At 41.2% G+C, this 20,132-nt stretch overlaps 1 protein-coding gene across 21 annotated transcripts in view; it reads right to left on the bottom strand.

Moving 5' to 3' along the window:
- Positions 1-18,818, bottom strand: part of baz2ba (bromodomain adjacent to zinc finger domain, 2Ba) — a 70,085-nt gene extending 51,267 nt beyond the window's left edge. For 12 of the 21 annotated variants that reach the window (XM_061035201.1, XM_061035297.1, XM_061035219.1 and 9 more), the window contains exons 1-2: positions 18,595-18,818; positions 4,415-4,457 (exon numbers count right to left, since the gene is read on the bottom strand). The gene's annotated coding sequence lies outside the window, so the exon portion shown is untranslated. The remainder of the gene's footprint in view (positions 1-4,414; positions 4,458-18,594) is intronic. The other 9 variants (XM_061035234.1, XM_061035271.1, XM_061035287.1 and 6 more) reach the window with 2 other exon arrangements.
- Positions 18,819-20,132: the final 1,314 nt, after the last annotated feature.

Raw genomic sequence — 20,132 nt, 5'->3', positions numbered from 1 at the left:
ACTTCCAGGTCAAAGCCTCACAGAAACTGTGATGCCTGCGCAGAACGCCTGCACCTCGGGTCCGATGGAGGTAGGACCTACATACAGTGCATGCCAGAAAAAATCGAATCCCAACCACATTATGTTGGTCTTTAAGTCTGACTTCAAGAAATGTGTCTTTGTACAATTTAAGTCGGACTAACATTAATTTTAAAAAGTCCTGTTTTTTATACAGTCTAACTGAATATTTTAATGTTTTATCACCAAGTAAATGTATTGATCGGTTCGGTGTGAGGGCAGTAAGTAAGAAGGAAAGAAGATCTGGGTATGGTGGTTAGTGGAAAAGAGCCTGGAGGGTGTCATGAGAGGCAATGGTAGAGACAGAGAGGAGGGATAAAGGGAGTTAAGGAAACGTGGTTTAGTCATAAACCCAGCAGATAGACCCAATAAACCTGGGTGCTCTCATAGGGCAACAGCTGGCAGCGGGTGAGAGTGGTGCGTGTACGTGTGTGTGTGTGTGGCTGTGGGTGTTTGCGTGTAAGAGGAAAAGAAAGAGAGACTGTTTTTGTGTGTATGTGTGTGTGTGTGTGTGTGTGTGGTCTGCCTAATTATCCCCATAAATGAGAAACCCTGCACATTTACATTCATGCAGAAACTAAGCACAATGAAATAATACAAGCTACCTAATAGTAATATATATAATGAAAAAGTCTAATAGTCTTATTAACAGCTATTGTTGGCAAGGCTATGACAAGTAAAGGAGAACTATATCAGCAATCACAGCAAACATACACTATAAAATGTGAATGCAGATGAGCAGTTTTTGACGCTTAAACCCAGTTAACCATGGGACAAATGTAATAGTATAACATGTGTGACTTATGATCGAACAACACAATGAGACTTGACTTTTGCAAAATTCAAAATGTTTTCACATAAAGTAAAATATGGATACATTACAAGCAAATGTTCTAAAATCACATGTTACTTCATAAATTACCCAGCAATCTACGCATAAATAATTATGAAATATTTTTCTCAGCGTGGGCCTGATGCGATCTGTAAGTCGTTATGTGAGTGCAACTGATGTCTAGGGCTTGATCATCTCTTGTTTTCAAACCTAACATCCAAACAGGAATTAGGGCTGAGTCCAAGGAGCTCAGATTGCAATCCTGTTTGTGTGGAGCTAAAAGGTTTGTGATGCAAGGCGTTTAAAGGTCCACTCCTAATGTTTCATAAATTACTGATAAACAATTATGTTACATTATGACACCCAAAACTCAGCATTGTGCGACCAGCATCTCCCCTCTAGTACAACAAACACACACACACACACACACACACAACACACACGCAAACACTCACACAAACACACACATACACAATACAACACACACCAACACCCAACACTCACACACACTCACACTCACACACACACACAGACCTCTTCCATTGTTGCTCTCTATAGGAAAGCTCACAGCTTGGGTTCTTTAGCTCCTGTTTTGTCTGACCCTCCTTTCAAAATGGCCCCCTCATGACCACGCACATTATCGTTCGGGCGGGCAGCCCCCGAGTGGACTGAGGCTCCCTGGGTGCAAGCAGTGATTCATTGCACAAGGGTCTGTAAAAGAGCAGCTTCACCCCCACGCAGAAGCCCTTCATTGGGACAAGGAGGCTGTTTTGCAGTGGGGGGGATTCAAAAGTCTGGCGAGAGGACTGAGCCATGTTGAGACCATGAGGGCCGGGGGAGGCAAAGGGGAATGGTCACTGTTTCTTGTGTGTGCAGAGAGTAGGAGTTAGAGTGAAAAAGACATGGATGGGTAAGCCCAAACTAATACTGGAGTGTGTCTGTTGAATCCACACAGCTCCCTATCCCGAGGACAATCTCCCGGCAGCTTTTTTTAACAATCTTAGCTCCGAGGCAAGTACAAAGTACTAAATGTTTAGGCGTTATCTTTAACACTTCCCCATTCTAACAGAGCAGCAGTTTAAAGGGCACTGGGAGAGGGAAAAAAAGAGACAGTGAGAAACAAAAGAGAGTTCATGAATAAGAGCTGAAAAATGATAGTAGTTGCTGGGATTGATGAAAGCCTATTCGGGTTTTTGTGACAGGCTGCGAGACACACAAATTCCTTCCCCTCAGGCTAGAAGGTGTAATTTCCCCTTCCACTGTCACAAGAGCCATGTAAAGAATTATCCGTAGGCCAATGACTGACTGCTTCAAAGTAATTTGTAATGTATGACATGTAGGCATCTTTCCACCTATCTATCTATTCATCCACCTATCTATCTATCTATCTATCCATCCATCTATCTATCTATCTATCAGTCTTGTCTTGCAGAATGAAAGAGACACTCAGAAAAGGAACATTGGCATGCTGTTCCGTTGAAACACACGGTGGGATGCGGATGGAAATGCTGGCCCCACAGGACACACACATTCACTCTCACACACTTACACACACACACACACACACACACACACACAGACACACACACACACACATAAAGAGCGGACTGCTGTGGGGCTGACGCAAGACTATCTCTGTCTCACGTGTCTCTCCCCTACGGCCGCCCGCTGCTCCTGACCTTCGAGATGTTTTTCTCTCTCCTTCTCCCTCTCCCTTTATTCCTCTCTATTTCACACTTACACACACACATACACACTTTTCTGCACACCTCCCAGCCACTCAGTATTTTGTCATTAAAAGGCATTGCATTTCAAGCTTGGATCAAGCAGATGGGGCTGCGTAAGCATTGCTGCTCTTTCACGCAGCACCTTGGCTAAAGCACAGAGTCGACGTGCATTATGGTACTCCCTTTTAAATGCGTGCACACAAACATTCATGAAAACACACACACACACACACACACACACACACACAATCGCACACATGCACAACATTCCTGGAACCAGAGCCTCAGCTCTGTTGTGAATGGCTGTTTCATGTGGGTACTAAGCGGTTGAATACCTTAGGACATGCTCTGTGAAACAAGAGCGCTAAACAGCAAACAAAGGTTTCATCTGGTTATCTAATATATTTTTAAGTCCTTTCTAGAGACCAATGTCTCTTGCTCGAGTGGCAAAACACAGACTCAAATCCTCACTTAAAGTTCATTGGGTTCATAAGACACACTTTAACACACACACACACACACACACACACACACACACACACCAAACATGAGTGAATGTAATATAATTGTATCTCCGTGCCATTAGACACATTTCTCTGTCTTTCTTTCATTTCTCAACATTTGCATATTCCTTTGGGTGTTTGACTTGAGCAGCTCTTTCCTTTTTTCCTTCTCTTGTCTTCCAAGCAACAAATGTCAGCTAATTACACCATAGCTGTTTGGATGAGCTCCATCTTTCCCTGTGCTCTGCTGTGCATGCTCTCTATGGGGCTGCAGGAAAAGTCAGGCAGCAAACACACCAGTTAGAAACAGTCAGCCGTGGAGAGGCTGGGGGTGGGGGGGTGGGGGGGGGGTTGATCTACAAGGCTACACCCCCTAGATATTGATTCCCCAAGAGAGAACTCATCAATACTTATCACAAATGATACAACCAGCTCACTCCAACCTGCAGGGGATGTAATGTATCATTCACAGCCGGAGATGAAGGAGTAACAGTTAGACCAGATCAGGTCTGCTAACACAGCGCTAAAGAGACCGTCACACAGACAAAACAAGTATTTCTGTTGAAGCCTTCTTATAAAAGATCCCATTAGATCACACACACTCAAGCACAAGGCCATAAATTCAGGCATGAGGGAAAAGTGCAAGTCATTGTCTGTGTGCGCAACAACAAACTGCCACCTTGGTGTGTGTGAAGTGAAGCCTTGAGGACGCAGCCGCGCCCCTGAGCACAGTGAGCTCGCACATAGAGACAGTGAGAAAATAAAAGAGAGAACGAAAGAACGAAAGGGACGGAGAGAGAAGGGGATTCAGGCTGCATACACATAAACAACTAAACACACTGCACTGTAGGGCACAGTTAACAGCCATTTACATTCAGCGTTGGCTCAGAGCAGATAGCAAACTCAACGGATGTTTATTAGGCGCCCACATTTCAGACAAATATTCTGATTAAAATGGGAAAAATCTAATTAATTGCTTGATTCACTGAATGAACCCCGAATTTGTAATGTAATCATAACAACTGCTTTTCAAGGAGCTCTTGTTAAATTTAATTGGGGGAGAAAAAAAACATCCTCTTTCACTGAATGAATGAAAATCAAATTAGGCCTGAAACTGGAGGAGTCTGCAAGTTTGTTCTGGCGTGCCACAGAAAAAAAAAAGAAAGATGTAAAAGCAGAAGTGTGTGACAATATGTATTTTAAAAAGTCACGCATCAACTGTTTTGTAACACACAGACATAAACCAGGGGCAAAGAGCGAAAAAAGAGCAGAAGTGAATGCTCTTCAGTACTCACTGTTAGAGATGTCTTCAGCTCTTTGACATAACTGCTGTAACACCTGGAGAGAAAGCAGAAAGAAAAGACGCCGTTCAGGTTATAAATATGATCTGAGTCATAGGAATAACAGGTTTTTTTTTCCAGTGTGCTTTAATTTAATGAAAATAAAATGGTTAGTTTATGTGCAGTGTTGTCGAAGTGCTGAAGTTTCCCTTTTGAGAAGGAGATAACGCTGCTCAAACTGCATAAATCTAAGTTAAATTTACTAAACCTAGTTTTGGGGATTTTCAAAGACATCAAACAACAAAAAGCAGTGATGTCTGAACACAGCTGTGTGCACACACAGACACACAGATGGAAAGATATTCATACACACAAAAAGTCTCTTTCTCCCAGAGCCCTTTCTTGCAAAACCTGTTTGTTAGAAATGGATCTAGACACTGGAGCTTTGAGTGTGAGGATATTTTCCCCAAACACAAGACAGTTCTTGCAGAGAACCAAGCCTTACCGACGTTCTCACGCCCATCTCTCATGCATTGTCTCTAAGGCCCTGCTGCGCTCTTACAGCCTGAGCCTAATCTAAACGGCTCACTAGAACAGACGCCACCCTGCTCTGTGTAACATACTACAACAAACACACAGATTTTATTCATGTTAATAAACACTTTTTTTGGGGGGGATACACAAATAATGTCTCACTCTTTTCAAAACACTGTTTTCAGTTTTCAGTGACAACTTTTGCAATGTCAGACATAACTTGTGTCAGCACGATTAGATGGTTTAATAAAAACATAACTTCAAGCCTTCTCACAAATACGCACACAGATTCAGAGAAGCAGCCTGTTATGGACATTTTCAGACACACAAACAGCATGTGTGGGTAGCTATCTAGCAAGGTCCTGTTGACAGTAAACACATCCATCTGGTCAACAGCAATGTTAGAATCAAGTTTGTCTGCCGCTCACAAGCACCTATGTAATCAAATTTTACATGGTAGGTTTCTGTTTCTTAGTTAAGGGATTAATCTTGCCCATAGATGGTATTTTATCTGCTGTTTTTCTAGTAATCCATGTAAATGTCACCTGATTGAATGAGTCAGGGTATAACAAGAACATACATGGGTATATTGCAGCTCATGAGCCTAAGTGGTTTTGTCTTTCTAGATGCCCCGCAGTCATGTCAAAGTCTGTGACACATAATGCAGCACACATCTGTCATTACAGCTCAATTTTATCACAGAACTGAAATCACCTCGACTTGCGGTGTTGATAATACCCGCACTCATCGAACTGCAATGGTTCCCTTCATTATCTCCACTCTCACACAGACAGACAAACACACACACACACACACAGACTGCAGACACACACAAATACTTTGATAACTCATCGCAGTGATAATGATAACAGAGAGCCAGGTAGGCTGAATTCATCTTCAGCTTTTTCATAAAGGCCTATTAGTGAATGATTAAAGGATCTCTGCTCATAGGGCTTCAGCACAGAAAATGATTTGCCAGCCACGAGGCAGGTGAATTACACTGGATAAGAAAGCCAGAGCTGTCTGCCATCATTTGCCTGACTGAGAATCTGTCTGTTAGTCTATTAACCTCATTTTACTGTAAGATCTACTTAGTTTAACATCAATGGCAGATGGATAAAATATCACAAAAACATGACTCTTTTTCCTAAGACTGGTTGTCTGTAGCCTTCACCAACATCCTTTTCCTAATGAATCATGTCCATTAAAATCATCCCATTAGCCTAAGATGATGTATTCATTTGACTTGAGTTTATTTAGATATTTATTTTGCATTAGAAAAATGGCAGTTGACTAATAAATTGATCACCTAAACTTTGTTTTTTTAGCTTCACAAATCAAAACATTTTCAAAAGCACAGTTTTCAAATCAAACGGGGCTCAACGCCAACTATAAAATGTGTTGCCATGGGCTTGAACCAGTTTACAGCCAAATAAGAAAATGTGGTCGCCTTTTGAAGTCACATTAAATTTGGATGATTTAAGATGATATGCAGTTACATGTTTCCTTAATGCTTAATTTGAACTTTTCACACAGGGTCATGTATGCTTATCATATGCATCATTTTTGATTTATTTAGAATCATTACAGTTGCCAGATGTGAAGTCTGAGTCCACCCTCTGTTTCTGGTTTACAAAATAGCAGAAAACTGCATCTGTTGTCATGCTCTTCTCAAATCCCTCAAAATATACTTATATAGATACTTTTCCATGAATAATTACATTCAATCATCCAATCCCAACCAATAATACAACAAAAAATATTTATTCTGAGGTAAGATTTTTTCACTACCAGCTACTAGTGGCCAACAACCGCTGCTTATGTATCCAAATGGTCTGCAAAGACAACCTGGAAACTAATAATTCTGTACCCCATAATTAAGTAACATGAATAATGTATTCTTGTCACATGAGTAAGAAAATAGGTTTGTGTGAGAACTACTTTAATGAGAGGGACAGTATGTCTCATCATGTTTTTTCAAAGTAACACAAAGCTATTTGAATTGATACAACAAATCACTGCCCTAAGATATGTGAATGAACTTTTGTGTAACAATCAAATGTCATTTTTATAATAGCCATCATTACTAGTAATTTCCATCTTATTAACTTAAAAGGCAAAAACACAGGAAAAAGGGAACAACAGGAACTATCTGCAAAGTAATAATTACCTGCTTTTACACTCCAGGCAAGCTCGCACATGGGCAGCCGACAACGTAACTGTTATGATGTCTCTCTGAATTGTCTTGTTTCGTTTCCCTAATCTACCCCCCTTTCCTCAGCCACACAGATGTCGACTTCACTCTAGGAATCAAACAGCAGCTCTAAGGCATCCAAACACGGTTAAAAACAAGGGTCTGACTTCTGTACCAGCCACAGAAAGAGAGAAAGAATGAGAAGAAAGGTCACACCATGTTTCATTTTAACCTTCATGGCAAAAAAAAAAAAAGTTGGTATTTGAGCAAAGAAAACAAGTGTACTCTGAAAGTACACATATTGAGATTGGCCTAAAATCCCTGGCTTTTGAATATTTGATGCCTTGTTAGAAGAACGACACTGGTGAGGTGTTTGTCTCTGTTGTCTCAGTTGATCTCTGGCACACAGGGCCCTGTGGGAGTGAGCTAGTGAGACTTGGCCGCAGACATTTTCCTGAAGCCCCCAGAACAAAACAGGCAAGTCTTGACAGTCTGTCCGCCACTGAGTCGTCACACAATCAGTTGCAGGAAACCAATCCCTAAATAGCAGTGATTCATCTCTTCATCACACACAATGCCAGTACACAGTGCACAAAGAAGCTCTCTCTTCCCCCTCTCTCTCGCTCTGTCTTACCCTATCTGTCTCAACCCCTTCCCCCCCAGTGTGGTCTCTCGTGCTGCTTAAAAATAAGTGCTTCTCCCAGCTTTCTTTGCCCTGTGATTTACCGGCAGTGTTTAACTGCAGGGCAGCATCTTTTATTGTTACATGATCTGGGGCTGAAAGCTGACAAAATGGAATCTCTGTGCGACTACCTTTGTATGTGAGTGAGTGTATGTTCAGAGCAAAGTAAGGAGCGGGTGGAGGAATAAAGAACTTTGTGTGAGAAACGTTAGTGCAATTCAAATCCCTCCCAGCCTCCTGGTGCTGTGTTGTGTGTGTGTGTGTGTGTTTGTCATTCTACTAAATGGTTTCTTCCTTGACTTGATGGAGCAAGTGGCATCTCAAGGGAACGGGTTACACCGCACACACAAAGTAAAGCGCTCTGAGACTGGCGAAAAGCTCAGAACATTAGTGCAATCCATTTGTGAGAGGTACAATATATATATATATATATATATATATAAAATACCAGGCATGATTGTGTGCATCTGTCTTTTTGTCAGTGTCTGTACTCATGTTTTTGTGTTGCCATGATAACTCTTCTGTTAATGGCAGAGAGCCCGTTGCTGCATTAGCCAATCCACTTCCTTTTTCTTGTGTGTCTTTGCAAGATGAGTCCCTGTTAAGAGATGCAGTCAATCTGGCCTCTCACATCGTGACTGTCCACTCTTGCATTTGAAATAAAATTGTTCCAATGCCAAACCAGTATCAGACATGCCTCTAATACAGCCCAAAATTTGGAAAGGAGTATAAGCGAGGACAAAAGTACATGCACCAATCTGATACAGGAGTTCACAAGCCCTGCAAAAAACTTGCAATGTTGTAACTTTGTAACAAGTTTGCTGCACTGCTTCCGAAAAAAAAGTTTTGGTTGGGGGCATTTTTGCTCAGCTGAAGAGAGTCAGGAAATGTCGGGAGGAGAGAGTGGGGGATGACATGCAGCAAAGGGCCGAGGTCAGATTCGAACCCACGGCTGCAGTGACGAGGACTATAGCCTCTGTACATAGAGAATGTGACATAAGCGCTAGGCTATCTGGTGCCCTGCAGTTTGGGATCTTTGCTCGGATGTGTTATGGCAGCAGTACGTTCTGTTTAAGAGCAGAGCAGAACTGATTTCTATTAACTTTTGTGATTAGCAGAGGATTAAACATTAACCTATTGAATAAAGCAGTTTCACATTTTCAAAAACAGCGTTTCCCAGATGCTTCGATGGATACAGCACAAATGCGCTACAAGCCAGCTAGGGGCTAACATTAGCTTAGCTCCGATCCAAGTGGTCTGCTTGTGTTTATTTTTTGCCACTAAAATGTTTTATTATTTTTTCAACAGAAAAAACATCAACAACATAACATCAGAATAATTGTCAGACATTTATACATGTTCAATTTTAGGTCATAACCTAAGTAGTGCAGTTCACAAGGGGTCTTTAAATAGCTTCTCATAATTGACATGATAAGATAAAATGAAAAATAAAATAAAAATAAAACAGTGAAAGGGAGGTAAACAACATAAAGTTGTCAAAATGAGTGGGGCAAACCACCTAGCACTTTATCTATTGATCTGTCAAAGTCCTTTCTTACTCTCAATAAGAAAGTCATTCTTTCCATCTCATGAATCTCTTTCATAATTTCAAACCAGTTATCTCCTGTGGGCGGATCAGTCTGTAACCATTTACGGGTGGTCTGCTTGTGTTTAAGGTAACAAATCCTTTAACGATTATTGTTGCAGGTTTATTGTTTTTTTATAGGAGAAAAAAATTAAACCCAAAGGTCTTCCCTATCCAATTACATTTCCGTTATTTAATCTGGGAAAAATACTCTTTATGTAAAAAATCAAGTCCATACTTTATACGTTCCACACAGGAGAGAGTCTTTTCTGCCTTACATTGTTATTTATCCTTAAGTCAAAGTCGAGACTTGCTATATAAAGTGCAAATCCATAACTTCTGTTATTTGACGCTAAAGAAGATTGGTTGATTGGATTGTTTTTTTAACAGACTTTCGGGCCTCCTAATTAACAACATTTCTGTGGCATTAATTCTCTGTGTGCATTTTTAATAATTTAAGTCTTAAATTAAGCAGGCCATAGAATAATAGAAATCATTTGACATCCATAATGGCAAGTGGTACACAGGATGTTATATGGTGAATGGCAAGGGTAACAGATTCATACTCAGTATTGGCTGATTTGTAAATTCAAGTATTGGAATTGTTGTTGGGAAGGGAAAAATGGATCCCAACAACTACAACTGGAGGAATGATATCAATCCAGTATGTGACCAGATCATCAACAGAGGATAATCAGAGCTAGCTCAGGCCCGTACAACAGGTTCAGAGTATCGTTACAGCCCTGATGATCCATCAAGATGACGTGTGAAGGTCAGAGTAGCCGTGACCAACACAGCTGTCACATCTCCTCCCAGCACCCTCTTGGCTAACTGGCCTTCCAAAACACTCAGCACAAAACACAGCCAACTGGGGGAAGCACTGGGGCCAAGGCCAACAGAACACGCCCATAACCCCGGCCGGGCTTGTATCATGATTACATTAACATGATTGACCCCCCCTTTACAATAACACAAGATGTGGTGAAGACCCAAATCAGAGCAGTAAATTGTAACTGTGACAAGAAATCAGTTTGCATACCCTACATCATGACTTCCACTACTATGAGCTTTCAAATTTTAATTCAACACCCACTATAGCCACAAGTTTAAATGACTACCAGCTCTGTTGTACGAGTGGAAAATGCTACAGTGGAGCTGTGTGGAGAGCAGATGTGAATCCACTTTGATTTCAATGCCTGCCTCTGTGTGTGTGCAGCTTCTATTAAATGGATCTGCTGTCTCCCTGATCAAGGGAGTCAATAAAGGGCCAGTCCTGTCAAACCCTCAGGGGTGAGTGTGTATGCACATATGTGTCCGTGTATGTGTGTGTGTCCATGTGTCCGTATGTGTGTGTCCATGTGTCCGTGTGTCCGTGTGTGTGTGTGTGTGTGTGTGTGTGTGTGTCCGTGTGTGTGTGTGTGTGTGTGTGTGTGTCTGTGTCCGTGTGTGTGTGTGTGTGTGTGTGTGTGTGTGTGTGTGTGTGTGTGTGTTATGGACAGAATTTGAAGTACTCTGACAGGTGAGTGATTGAGTGCTTTCATTTCCCTGCAGCGACAACGCGATGCGCACACATAGACACACACATAGTTCAAGCACACGCATACACACAAACTGGAGGAGGGATTGAGAGAGAGGAAGAGAGAGAGAGTGCGAGCTGTTGTTTCCTAAAGGATGCTGCTCCTGCCTGCATGCTTAAATTAGCTCTAAATGTTTGGATTACACACGGGAGCTCTCACAGAGGATTTAGCCATAGCCTGGAGTCCGGGGGGGTGTGCAAATGTTTCCATCTTCTTCCAAACACACATGCACACACTAACACAAGAAGAAGCTTTTTTGCAGGATCACAATCATATGTCACCCCTTTATTACTCTATATACTCTGTAAAACCTTGAAGAATTAAACAAACATTGCATCCAAATAGCTCAGACAAAAGATGTGGAGATGTTAGCAAGTTAAAAGCAACATGCAGCTCTATTTCATTCATCAGGATTCTGCTATGAGAAGGCAGTGTTTCAGCGTTACACTTATTTAATAGTGCAGTCTTGGCTTCAGTTGGTGGGGGGAGGAAAGGATATGCTAGCAGACATAGAGACAGGCAGAGAAAGGAAAAGAAAAAGAGAAGGGGAATGAAGGGAGGTCAGCACCCCCAGTCTCAGATAAAGGCCCGCTCCCTCCCTTCTGCCTCGGCTTTTCGAAGCCCCTGCCTGGATCGAGAGGCGTCTCACGTTACAGCTGTCTCTCAGTGTCATCGTTCAGTAAGAGAGAGCACAGGCGAGAGAGATAGAGAGAGAGAGAGAGAGAGAGAGAGAGAGGCAGACTTAGTGAGAGAGAGAGAGACAGAGAGAGGGAAAGCGGGACAATGCCACAGACCAAGCAGGGTTTGGCTTTCAAAGCTGGACAAGATAAAAAAAAAACAACAGCAGCAGGTTGAACTAGATGAGGAAACCCGGGTGGTTAGACTGTCTTGTTGTAATCCTAATGAGTAACATTCACCTAACATACATTTTCACTACAATATGGAGAGGATTCCAAATCACTCGAATGTGTTATGACCTTTTCAAGAAAAATGATTTGGAAATGTAGAGTGAACAGAGCTAGTCACATCATTTCCTCTACACCACCTGGGACTAACTGAACACATTTCCTAAGAAGAAAAGGGGGGGGGGGATTAATTTTTTACTACCTTATTTTGTGTGTGGTGAGAAAAGTCAAAGAGAAACACTCTACACTCAGAGAGAGAAAGATGCTATTGACTGTGAGACTATGTGCTATAAGGCTTCTGCGGATTAGGCATCGTTGAGTCGCCTCTCTACACACGAGTATCCGTTTTAAACTGAAAAAGCTAAAAACAGCCGCTTGTCCCAGGTCCAGTAGTGACTAATCCTTTGACTGCTAGCATTTCAGCCTGGGCTGCTAACAAGGTAAGGCCATGTAGGTCATTGCTCTGTAAAGTTAAAGAGTCTGAGTGAACGCTTATCCCTTTTCTGTAATTTCTTCTGGAGAGAAATAAAGACTGTCTGACTGACACTTCATGAAGGATGATGTGCTGTATGTGCAGATTTCTACTCCAAACTGTAGTGCTTACACAGCTGACACAGTGAGAGCTGGTTGGACCAGTGTCATTTATATAAAACATACTCTGTACAAATACACACAGAGCTATTTCACAGAGCAAAACTGCTTTCCTGTTTGTTTTCCTCTATCCTTGTCATTTCTCGTGGCATTTTGTAGGAGTTAAATATTTAAAACTCTGGCTTAGCTTTGAGCCATCTTTGCCAGCACAGCTAAAATAAAAAGCCTTTGTGGCAGCAGTGACCAGATTTTAAATGCTGAAGAAGATCAATAAATGGGGGCTGTCGAGGCGCAATCTCATGCATTTGTGTGTGTGTTTGTGTGTGTTTTGTCCCTATGCGTAAATGCCTGTGTTCTCTGACAGCGCGTGTGTGTGTGTGCGTGCGTGTGTGTGTGTGTGTGCTTACGTGCATCCTAACACCCACCTCGGCTCACAGCTCCCCTGCCTTCTACAAGATATTCTATAGTATCATCAAGAACTCTACTGACCCAGGAGGCACGCCAATAGAGAAACCAATATCATTCCCATTCCCACATCCCACATCCCAGACCTTTTCCTATTTCTTTTCCATTCCCAGTATCCTTTTCCCATCTGAGCGCATGCAGTCAGCATGGGTGTATAGAGGAAAGTGTAAATACAGGCCCCACTGCTAGATTGAGAATGTCAAGGTGTAGTAAACATTAAGCTAAATAGCAGGTGATCCCTGAGAGAAAAATTACAGTAAACTTTTTTTTTTCCATGAATCAATTCCCAACATTTTGTTTATGCTGTTGTAATCCATCTGTGTAAAGCTAATGAACGGATAGCCTTAATGTCTCCGTTTCTTGAAGCCAAATAACACTGATGTGTTTTCCGTTTAAGAAAAGAAATGCATTCACTCTGTTGCCATCCATGTTTCTAGTATTATGTTTGTGTAAAGACTGCGTTAAATGGATGCTTTCAGCTCACAGACCATCTTTTCCATGTCTTTACCATATGAATAACCGATGGAGACAAACAATGAATTATGAGGACTTGTATTCAGACAGCTCTCCGGTTCCAGCAAAACAAGAAGTGCGTCTGCATTTTCACCTCCTCGCTAATGTACAAAACAAAAACAGCCCTGAAGTGGAAAAATCATCAGGACCTTTTGAGACTTCATTAAAAGAAACTAGCCTGGACTTTCCGAACAAGGCATCTCTCTTTGGAGGGGGAAAATCAACCTTTTCACCTTGCTGGTGGAAAAACAGGCATCCCAACGAGACAGAGCATGCACAAACAACCTTGACTTTCATCAAGAAAATTCTCACATTGAATGATAAATAGAGGCCCAGGGGACGAGCAGCAAAGAAGCAGCTTATCGCCTTTCCCTCCCAAATTTGGCCGCTCTGTCTCCCATCTCCTGAAAGTCAACACGGGGTGACCCACATGCACGTTACACTGCTATTGTTTGGTAATTAACACACCATACGTAATCCAAACAGAAATGCAGAGAAGACTAAAATGAGTGTTAGGCTGTTTAGTCTTCATTATCAGCTGAAATTGTTTATTTCCACACCATATGCCTCATATGTCGCCCTATCTCATTGGCTTTCATAATCAAGTTGTTTCCCGACACAGGCAGAGATTTCACAAAGATAAGCAGAATATGTGACACGGTAACTTTGAAAGTCAACGTCTGAGTGTGCACTTTAGACAATCATTGTGTGCCCTGTCTGATGCTTATCAGAACATCTAGTGAACAGGCAGAGACACCAAAATAGCAAGGTAACCTAAGGTTAGGTGGATCATCTGAGAGCTAACCAACTTTCCAGCTGAGAGGACATTAACCCGCGAGGCCCTGTAAACACGTATCAATACGAGAGCTGCCTGCACGGGCCTGTACCACACAGCACAAAACTGAAACTTGCTGATTTGATCTGTAACAGAATGGATGATCAATCTGATGTCTATCAAGCTTTCCGAGCTTTCACTAAAACAATGATTGGTCTCATAGGACCATTAGCCCTGACAGGATTAATGTGTATAATGAAATTCATCAGATTCTTAGTACATTATTTCTGTTGTCATAATGTCTTCAGCATAAACTGTCATATGCAAATGGCTGACGGATGAAGAAAGAGAGGAAACTTGATCAGGACGCTGTCTAATGTTCAGTTCTTGAATCATTTGGTTAACACAGAGCAGACCTCTACTTCCTCTCTGAATTTCACAGCTCTGTGTCAGCGCTCTCATGCAGAGATTTGACAGTGCTCCCAGATGGCTATTATTATCAATCGATTGTTTGTAGGTCTAATTAATCGAAGGCTAAATTTAAATACTTGTCGTCATGAAGCATTTGGGTTAGGAACTGCGCACAGACTGACTCATAGGCACTTTTTATAGACCATAAATGTCTGACATTTCAGGAGTACTACAAAAGTTTAAATATTTAATCAATATCAATTGAGTTGCTACTTAGATACATTAAGCATATCCGACTTTTGATTAATATTGTCAGGCAGAAAATACTGGGGTTATGGTAGAGGTTGTAAGATTATTATCTGCAACAAACTCACTCATGCATCAATGTTTAATATCAAACTATTTACTAACATTTCTCATAAGAAATCATTTTTAGGGCTTTTATCAATACAGCTGAAACCAAAATAGACATGTTCATTTCAGTTTAATTTTCAGTTGTTGATCACGAGTTGAACCGCACATTAATATTGATCAAAGGTGCAAGCACTTCAAAACAATGCTTACTTGATTCATTCAAATCCTGATTTAAGATTTTAGATTAAATCTTTCTGCAATCAGCACACTTTTTAAAATGTATATCAGTACTTACTTGGTCTATAGATGTATTTTAAGCGCAGGTGACCACTTAAATATCAATATCTCACTTCTTCCATAACTTTATGTTTAGAAAATTATGTGTCTGAACTTTTTTCATGACAAACACAAGACATGCCTACAAGCGTTGTCCAAGTGTTTTTCACATTTAACAGAAATAATGTGTTGTGGCATCAAATAAATTAAGGTGCAGGCTTCATATTCACTCGTAATTAACAGATGAATCATTCACATGCCCGGTACATCTGACATCATTTAGATGATATCACTCACAGAACAAAGCAACAATGCAACATGTTTTTAAGAAGGCATCCGCTCATTCTGACGACTTGATCAATATATCATGCACACCTCATAAATCTCACTCCACTTCCTTTTCTAAAAGAACCATGGCTGTACTCCCAAATAAAAAGGATAGACCCATATTCAATAGTAAAGGATTATAGAGAATACAGCCATGTGTGCTCATGGGATTGTCTTCTCAAAAGCTGTCCAAGTTCTGTCAGATTCAGCACCCCCAGACACAGAGCTCGTGAACCTAATTTCACCTAATCAGCTTAGTCAATAGCAACCGTTTGCTGTGACTTTGGTAGACATGCAAATAGGGCTTAACTATGTCTATCCTTAATTCCTGAATGTTCAAGTCAAGCGGAAGTCCTCCTTTATCTCTTCAAAAACAACAGTTCCAATTTGAGCGAGAGGAATAGAAGCAGCGAAAGAGAGGGAGGGAGAGAGAGAATGAAACTCCAGTGGAGAGTTGATTTCTTTTTTTCTTGGCCTGGCAAGGAGAGACATCTCTGATTTGAGTGTGCTTGAGGTAGCACAGTGTGCTTTCATTTCAAAGCAACATGGCAAACAAACTCTGACAGATTTGTTCCCCTTTTTTTCCACTTTTGCTCTTGCTCACTCTCTCCCAAATTACAGGAAAACACACTGCACAAATATATTAGTACTTCTAGTTGGTTTGTATGCTCAGCTGCAGCCAATACACACACATGAAAACACACATATTCAAGCAAACCTGCACAAAATGATGCTGAGAATAAGACAGTTGTAATAGCAGTATAAAACTGAGAGACAATGTTCCGTTTCAATTCACTGATACCACTAATGGCTTCTTAGCAGCTCCATGAAATCAAGCAGCTGTCATGTCGATGCATCAGCAGTGAGAGGAGGGGAGAGCCATCCCCATAAGGACAGAGGCACCGCGCCTTCATGTTTGGCTAAACATCTGCTCCTCTGCACTCCAGCTTTGCAGCAATAAACGGGCAAACAAAAGAGGTGGGAGGTGAAATGATCAGATTTTCCATTTCAAAGCATTTGTTCGGTTTGTTTTCTTTCCCCCCCTCCTCTTTTCTGAAACTGCTTACAGGACATGGGAGGAAAGAAAGTGAGATCAAGTTTTAGCTCTGATGCTCTGAACAGCTTAAATAACACCTTTTTGTAAGATGGACGACATTCTCAAGTCACAGGATGATTCTGTGAAGAGTGGTGTGTTGAAACTGTTGCAGACCACTGTTATAGCTCAGTAAGGGTTGTGTGTGTGCGTGTGTATAGTGGGGGTGTGTGTGTGTGTGTGTGTGTGCGCGTGTGTATAGTGGGTGTGTGTGTGTTTGTGTGTGTATTTGTTATGACTAGAAATGTATGTGTGAGCTTGTATCAATCATACATCAATTCAACTTGGTGTTTTAAAAAACACCTCACACAGCAATAAAGGTTTATTAAAAGGCCAACAAGTCCTTTTTTTAATCAAAATAAATGTATTTAACTACTTAATAATTTAATGTCTAATCACTGTAATTTAGCACAGACATCCACTTGAATTTAATTTTTACAGTTCCTCCCCTGATAGTGTTCTTGGTAATTAATAACCCTCTTTCCTTTCTTCCTTACCCCCTTATTCCTCCTTCCTTCCTTCATTCATTCATCCATCCATGCATGCTCAAGTTGCAAGTACAAACACAAAGTAGTGCTGAGAAAAAATTATAAATAACATTTATCAACTATTGACTTACAGTAGCGTAAATACAAGTGTTTGAATGTGGATGTACAATTACACAAACCCTGTCTCCCCTGTCTCTCTACGACACTCCGGACTTCTAACAACACTACGTCACTTTAAATGAGCTTTTCACGCAAACGCCACTAACAAAAAACAATGCCTCCCTCTGTACGATAAAACTGTCTTCAAACCATCTTTGACAATCTACAAAAAACACCTGCATCTCCGTTTTCAGCCGCACACACAACACTTTCCTCGTTGTCGTTTTTTCCCTAACAAGTCTGAAACTTTGGTGAAACTTGCGAGAGCAACAAAAAAAAAAAACGCGGATCAATTTCCTTTTAAAGTAGCCTGTGTGTTTGTGTGCAGGAGAGAGAGAGAGAGGGGGGGGGGGAAATGTTAGGTGCTTGGTGTGATGATGAGAGGGGGGGGGGGGGGGAGAGAGCAAATTTAAAATCACCAAGATGGCGAGAGGCTTGTTGTTTTGGAAGGGGCAGAAAAAAATGGAGGATATTGTAATATACACAAAGGGATAAATTTCAACAACTCGGCCAAGCGGCTGCTCTTGCCTGCGTCGTGCCTCTCGGTTTGAGGAAGCGAGAAGCAGCAGCAGCTCCCCGGCAGGCTGGCCAGCGAACAAGCTTAAACTCTTACCCGCTGTCGAGAAAGAAAAGAATATAATACGTCAAAGTTAATCCGAACCGAAGGGGATATTTATGTATTTGTCGCTAATTGTTTTATTTTCGCGTCGAGGGACTCTTAAAAACTGGATGTGTTTTTAACGGACGGGCAAGCGAGGACCAAGGGCTGCCCGGTGCCTCGTAGTTACCCCCCCTTTTCACGTCCAAATACGCACTCAAACCCGACGATTCAACATTAACATGGTTATTAAAAGCAACACATACAACAACATAAACCCGTAAAAAAGTTACATTTCTCAACGATAAAACAAGTTATCAAATAGCCTGAGTGAACGGTGAAAAAGGAGCGAGGGACACAAAGACGATTCCCACTATCAGGTCACCACTCAGAGGAGAGAGGAAAAAACACGTCGTTTTTTTTTGTATTAAACAGAAACAACTTGACTGGATTAAACAAGTGTAGCGATACGGAATACACTGACTGGATGAATTACGGCGTAACAGAAACCAAAAAACTATCTATAAAGCAAACACAAGCTTGTGGAGAGGAAGAAGAAGAAGAAAAAAAAAAAGCGAAGAAACTAGAAGCGAAGCCAGCTCTACGCAGCTCATCGCTTGTTCTGTGATGTGGGGGAAAACAGCGTCAGTGAAATAAAAAACACTTACCTTGTTTTAGTTTCGACACTTTACTTATTTCCAACGTGGGTTTTGTAGTTCAACTAACACTTCGGCTTGGTCTTCTTCTTGCCTCTTTTTTTCCTTGGTCGCTTTTGGTTATGAAAGAGGTCGGGGACGAATGATAAAGAAGGGAATTGGGCAGTAATTGAGTCTCGGTGTGTGAGTGTGTGTGTTAGTTACTAACAGCAGATTGAAGGAGACTCTTCTCAAGGTTTATTCAGCTCCACTTCAAGGAACCGACCTGACGTCAGCTCACTACTGCCACACAAAGAAAACTTATTATTTGTGCAGCGGCCGTAGTAAAGGAAGGATACTGTTATTGACCGATGTTACTCGAAATGCGACATTTGTCAGTCTACACAGCTCTGGCAGGGATGTAGCGGTAACTTTATTTATGATGTTAGGAAAACCACAACGGAGCTGTTTGGCGATTATCGGCCACCGTGTAAACAGATAGGAACGCTGATAGAGAAATAGGATACATTTAGTGACATAAAATCTTTAATTTATGTTTCTTATGGAAAATTCCTCACTTTAATATAACTTTGATCAGTTTTAATAATTATATAATTTTGATTATGGTGTGAATTTATGACCTTTTAAAGACAGTTTTACCCGAAACACATCATTTTTACACCTGTATAGAAAGATTTTGCAGCAGTCACAGAGAAAGAAAAAAACGACAGATCATTTGATTTTGTTTTTGATTTTCTTAAAAAAGGGTCTTATAGCCAAGCCTATATAGCCTATGTAAACATTTCTTACATTAATAGCATAACATCAAAACTGGCCCCTTTGACTTGTTACATTTCCTAATTAAATAATCCTCAGAATAGTCATTGATAAGGTTCCTGTCAATCAATGATTCAACTTTCCATTAGCCTGCACCTTTAAATGTTTGAAAGAAATTGCAGGCTCAGGTGAATTTGAATCTAGCAAGGAGAAATGGTCGGTGATGAAATCATTTTTGAAAATCTAAACGTAAGCCTTTCATCGTACATCCATAGTATATGGCCTTGTTTAATAAGTTAAAATCTAGCCTTTCAGCATACATCCATTAATATGGCCTTTTTCACAAGTCAAATATCGATCTATCTATTTTTCTGTCTATCTGTCTGGAAATACTTGCGTCATCATTACGTTACAGTAATTTCTATAAGCAGTGACTGAAATTCCTTGTGCGTCTCACTATTAACTGACCAAAGGACGATCCCTCACAAGATGATACATGATCAAACAAAAACAAATGCGTTCCACACGGGGCCCTAAATGAGAGGCCATTTGCACGAACAAAAACAGAAATGGGACAGATCTTCCTCAGGATGGGATCAATACATTGCCTGGCAAAGACAGCCATCTGTGCCTAATTGTATGCTTTACCTCCTCTTCTGAACACACAATAAGCAACAGGCTGAACGCAGGCCCTCTGACCCAGACTGGGTTTCCAGACGGGGGAAGATTATTTCATTCAACTGGAAAACAACAAGGGGGTGGGGTGGAGAGGGGATGGTGAGGAGTTTTTTTTT

The sequence above is a fragment of the Labrus mixtus genome, chromosome 1 (assembly GCF_963584025.1).
Source record: "Labrus mixtus chromosome 1, fLabMix1.1, whole genome shotgun sequence".
Lineage (NCBI taxonomy): Eukaryota > Metazoa > Chordata > Actinopteri > Labriformes > Labridae > Labrus > Labrus mixtus.
Note: the sequence above shows the minus strand (reverse complement) of the source record. Positions and strands in the feature narration are given on the sequence as shown.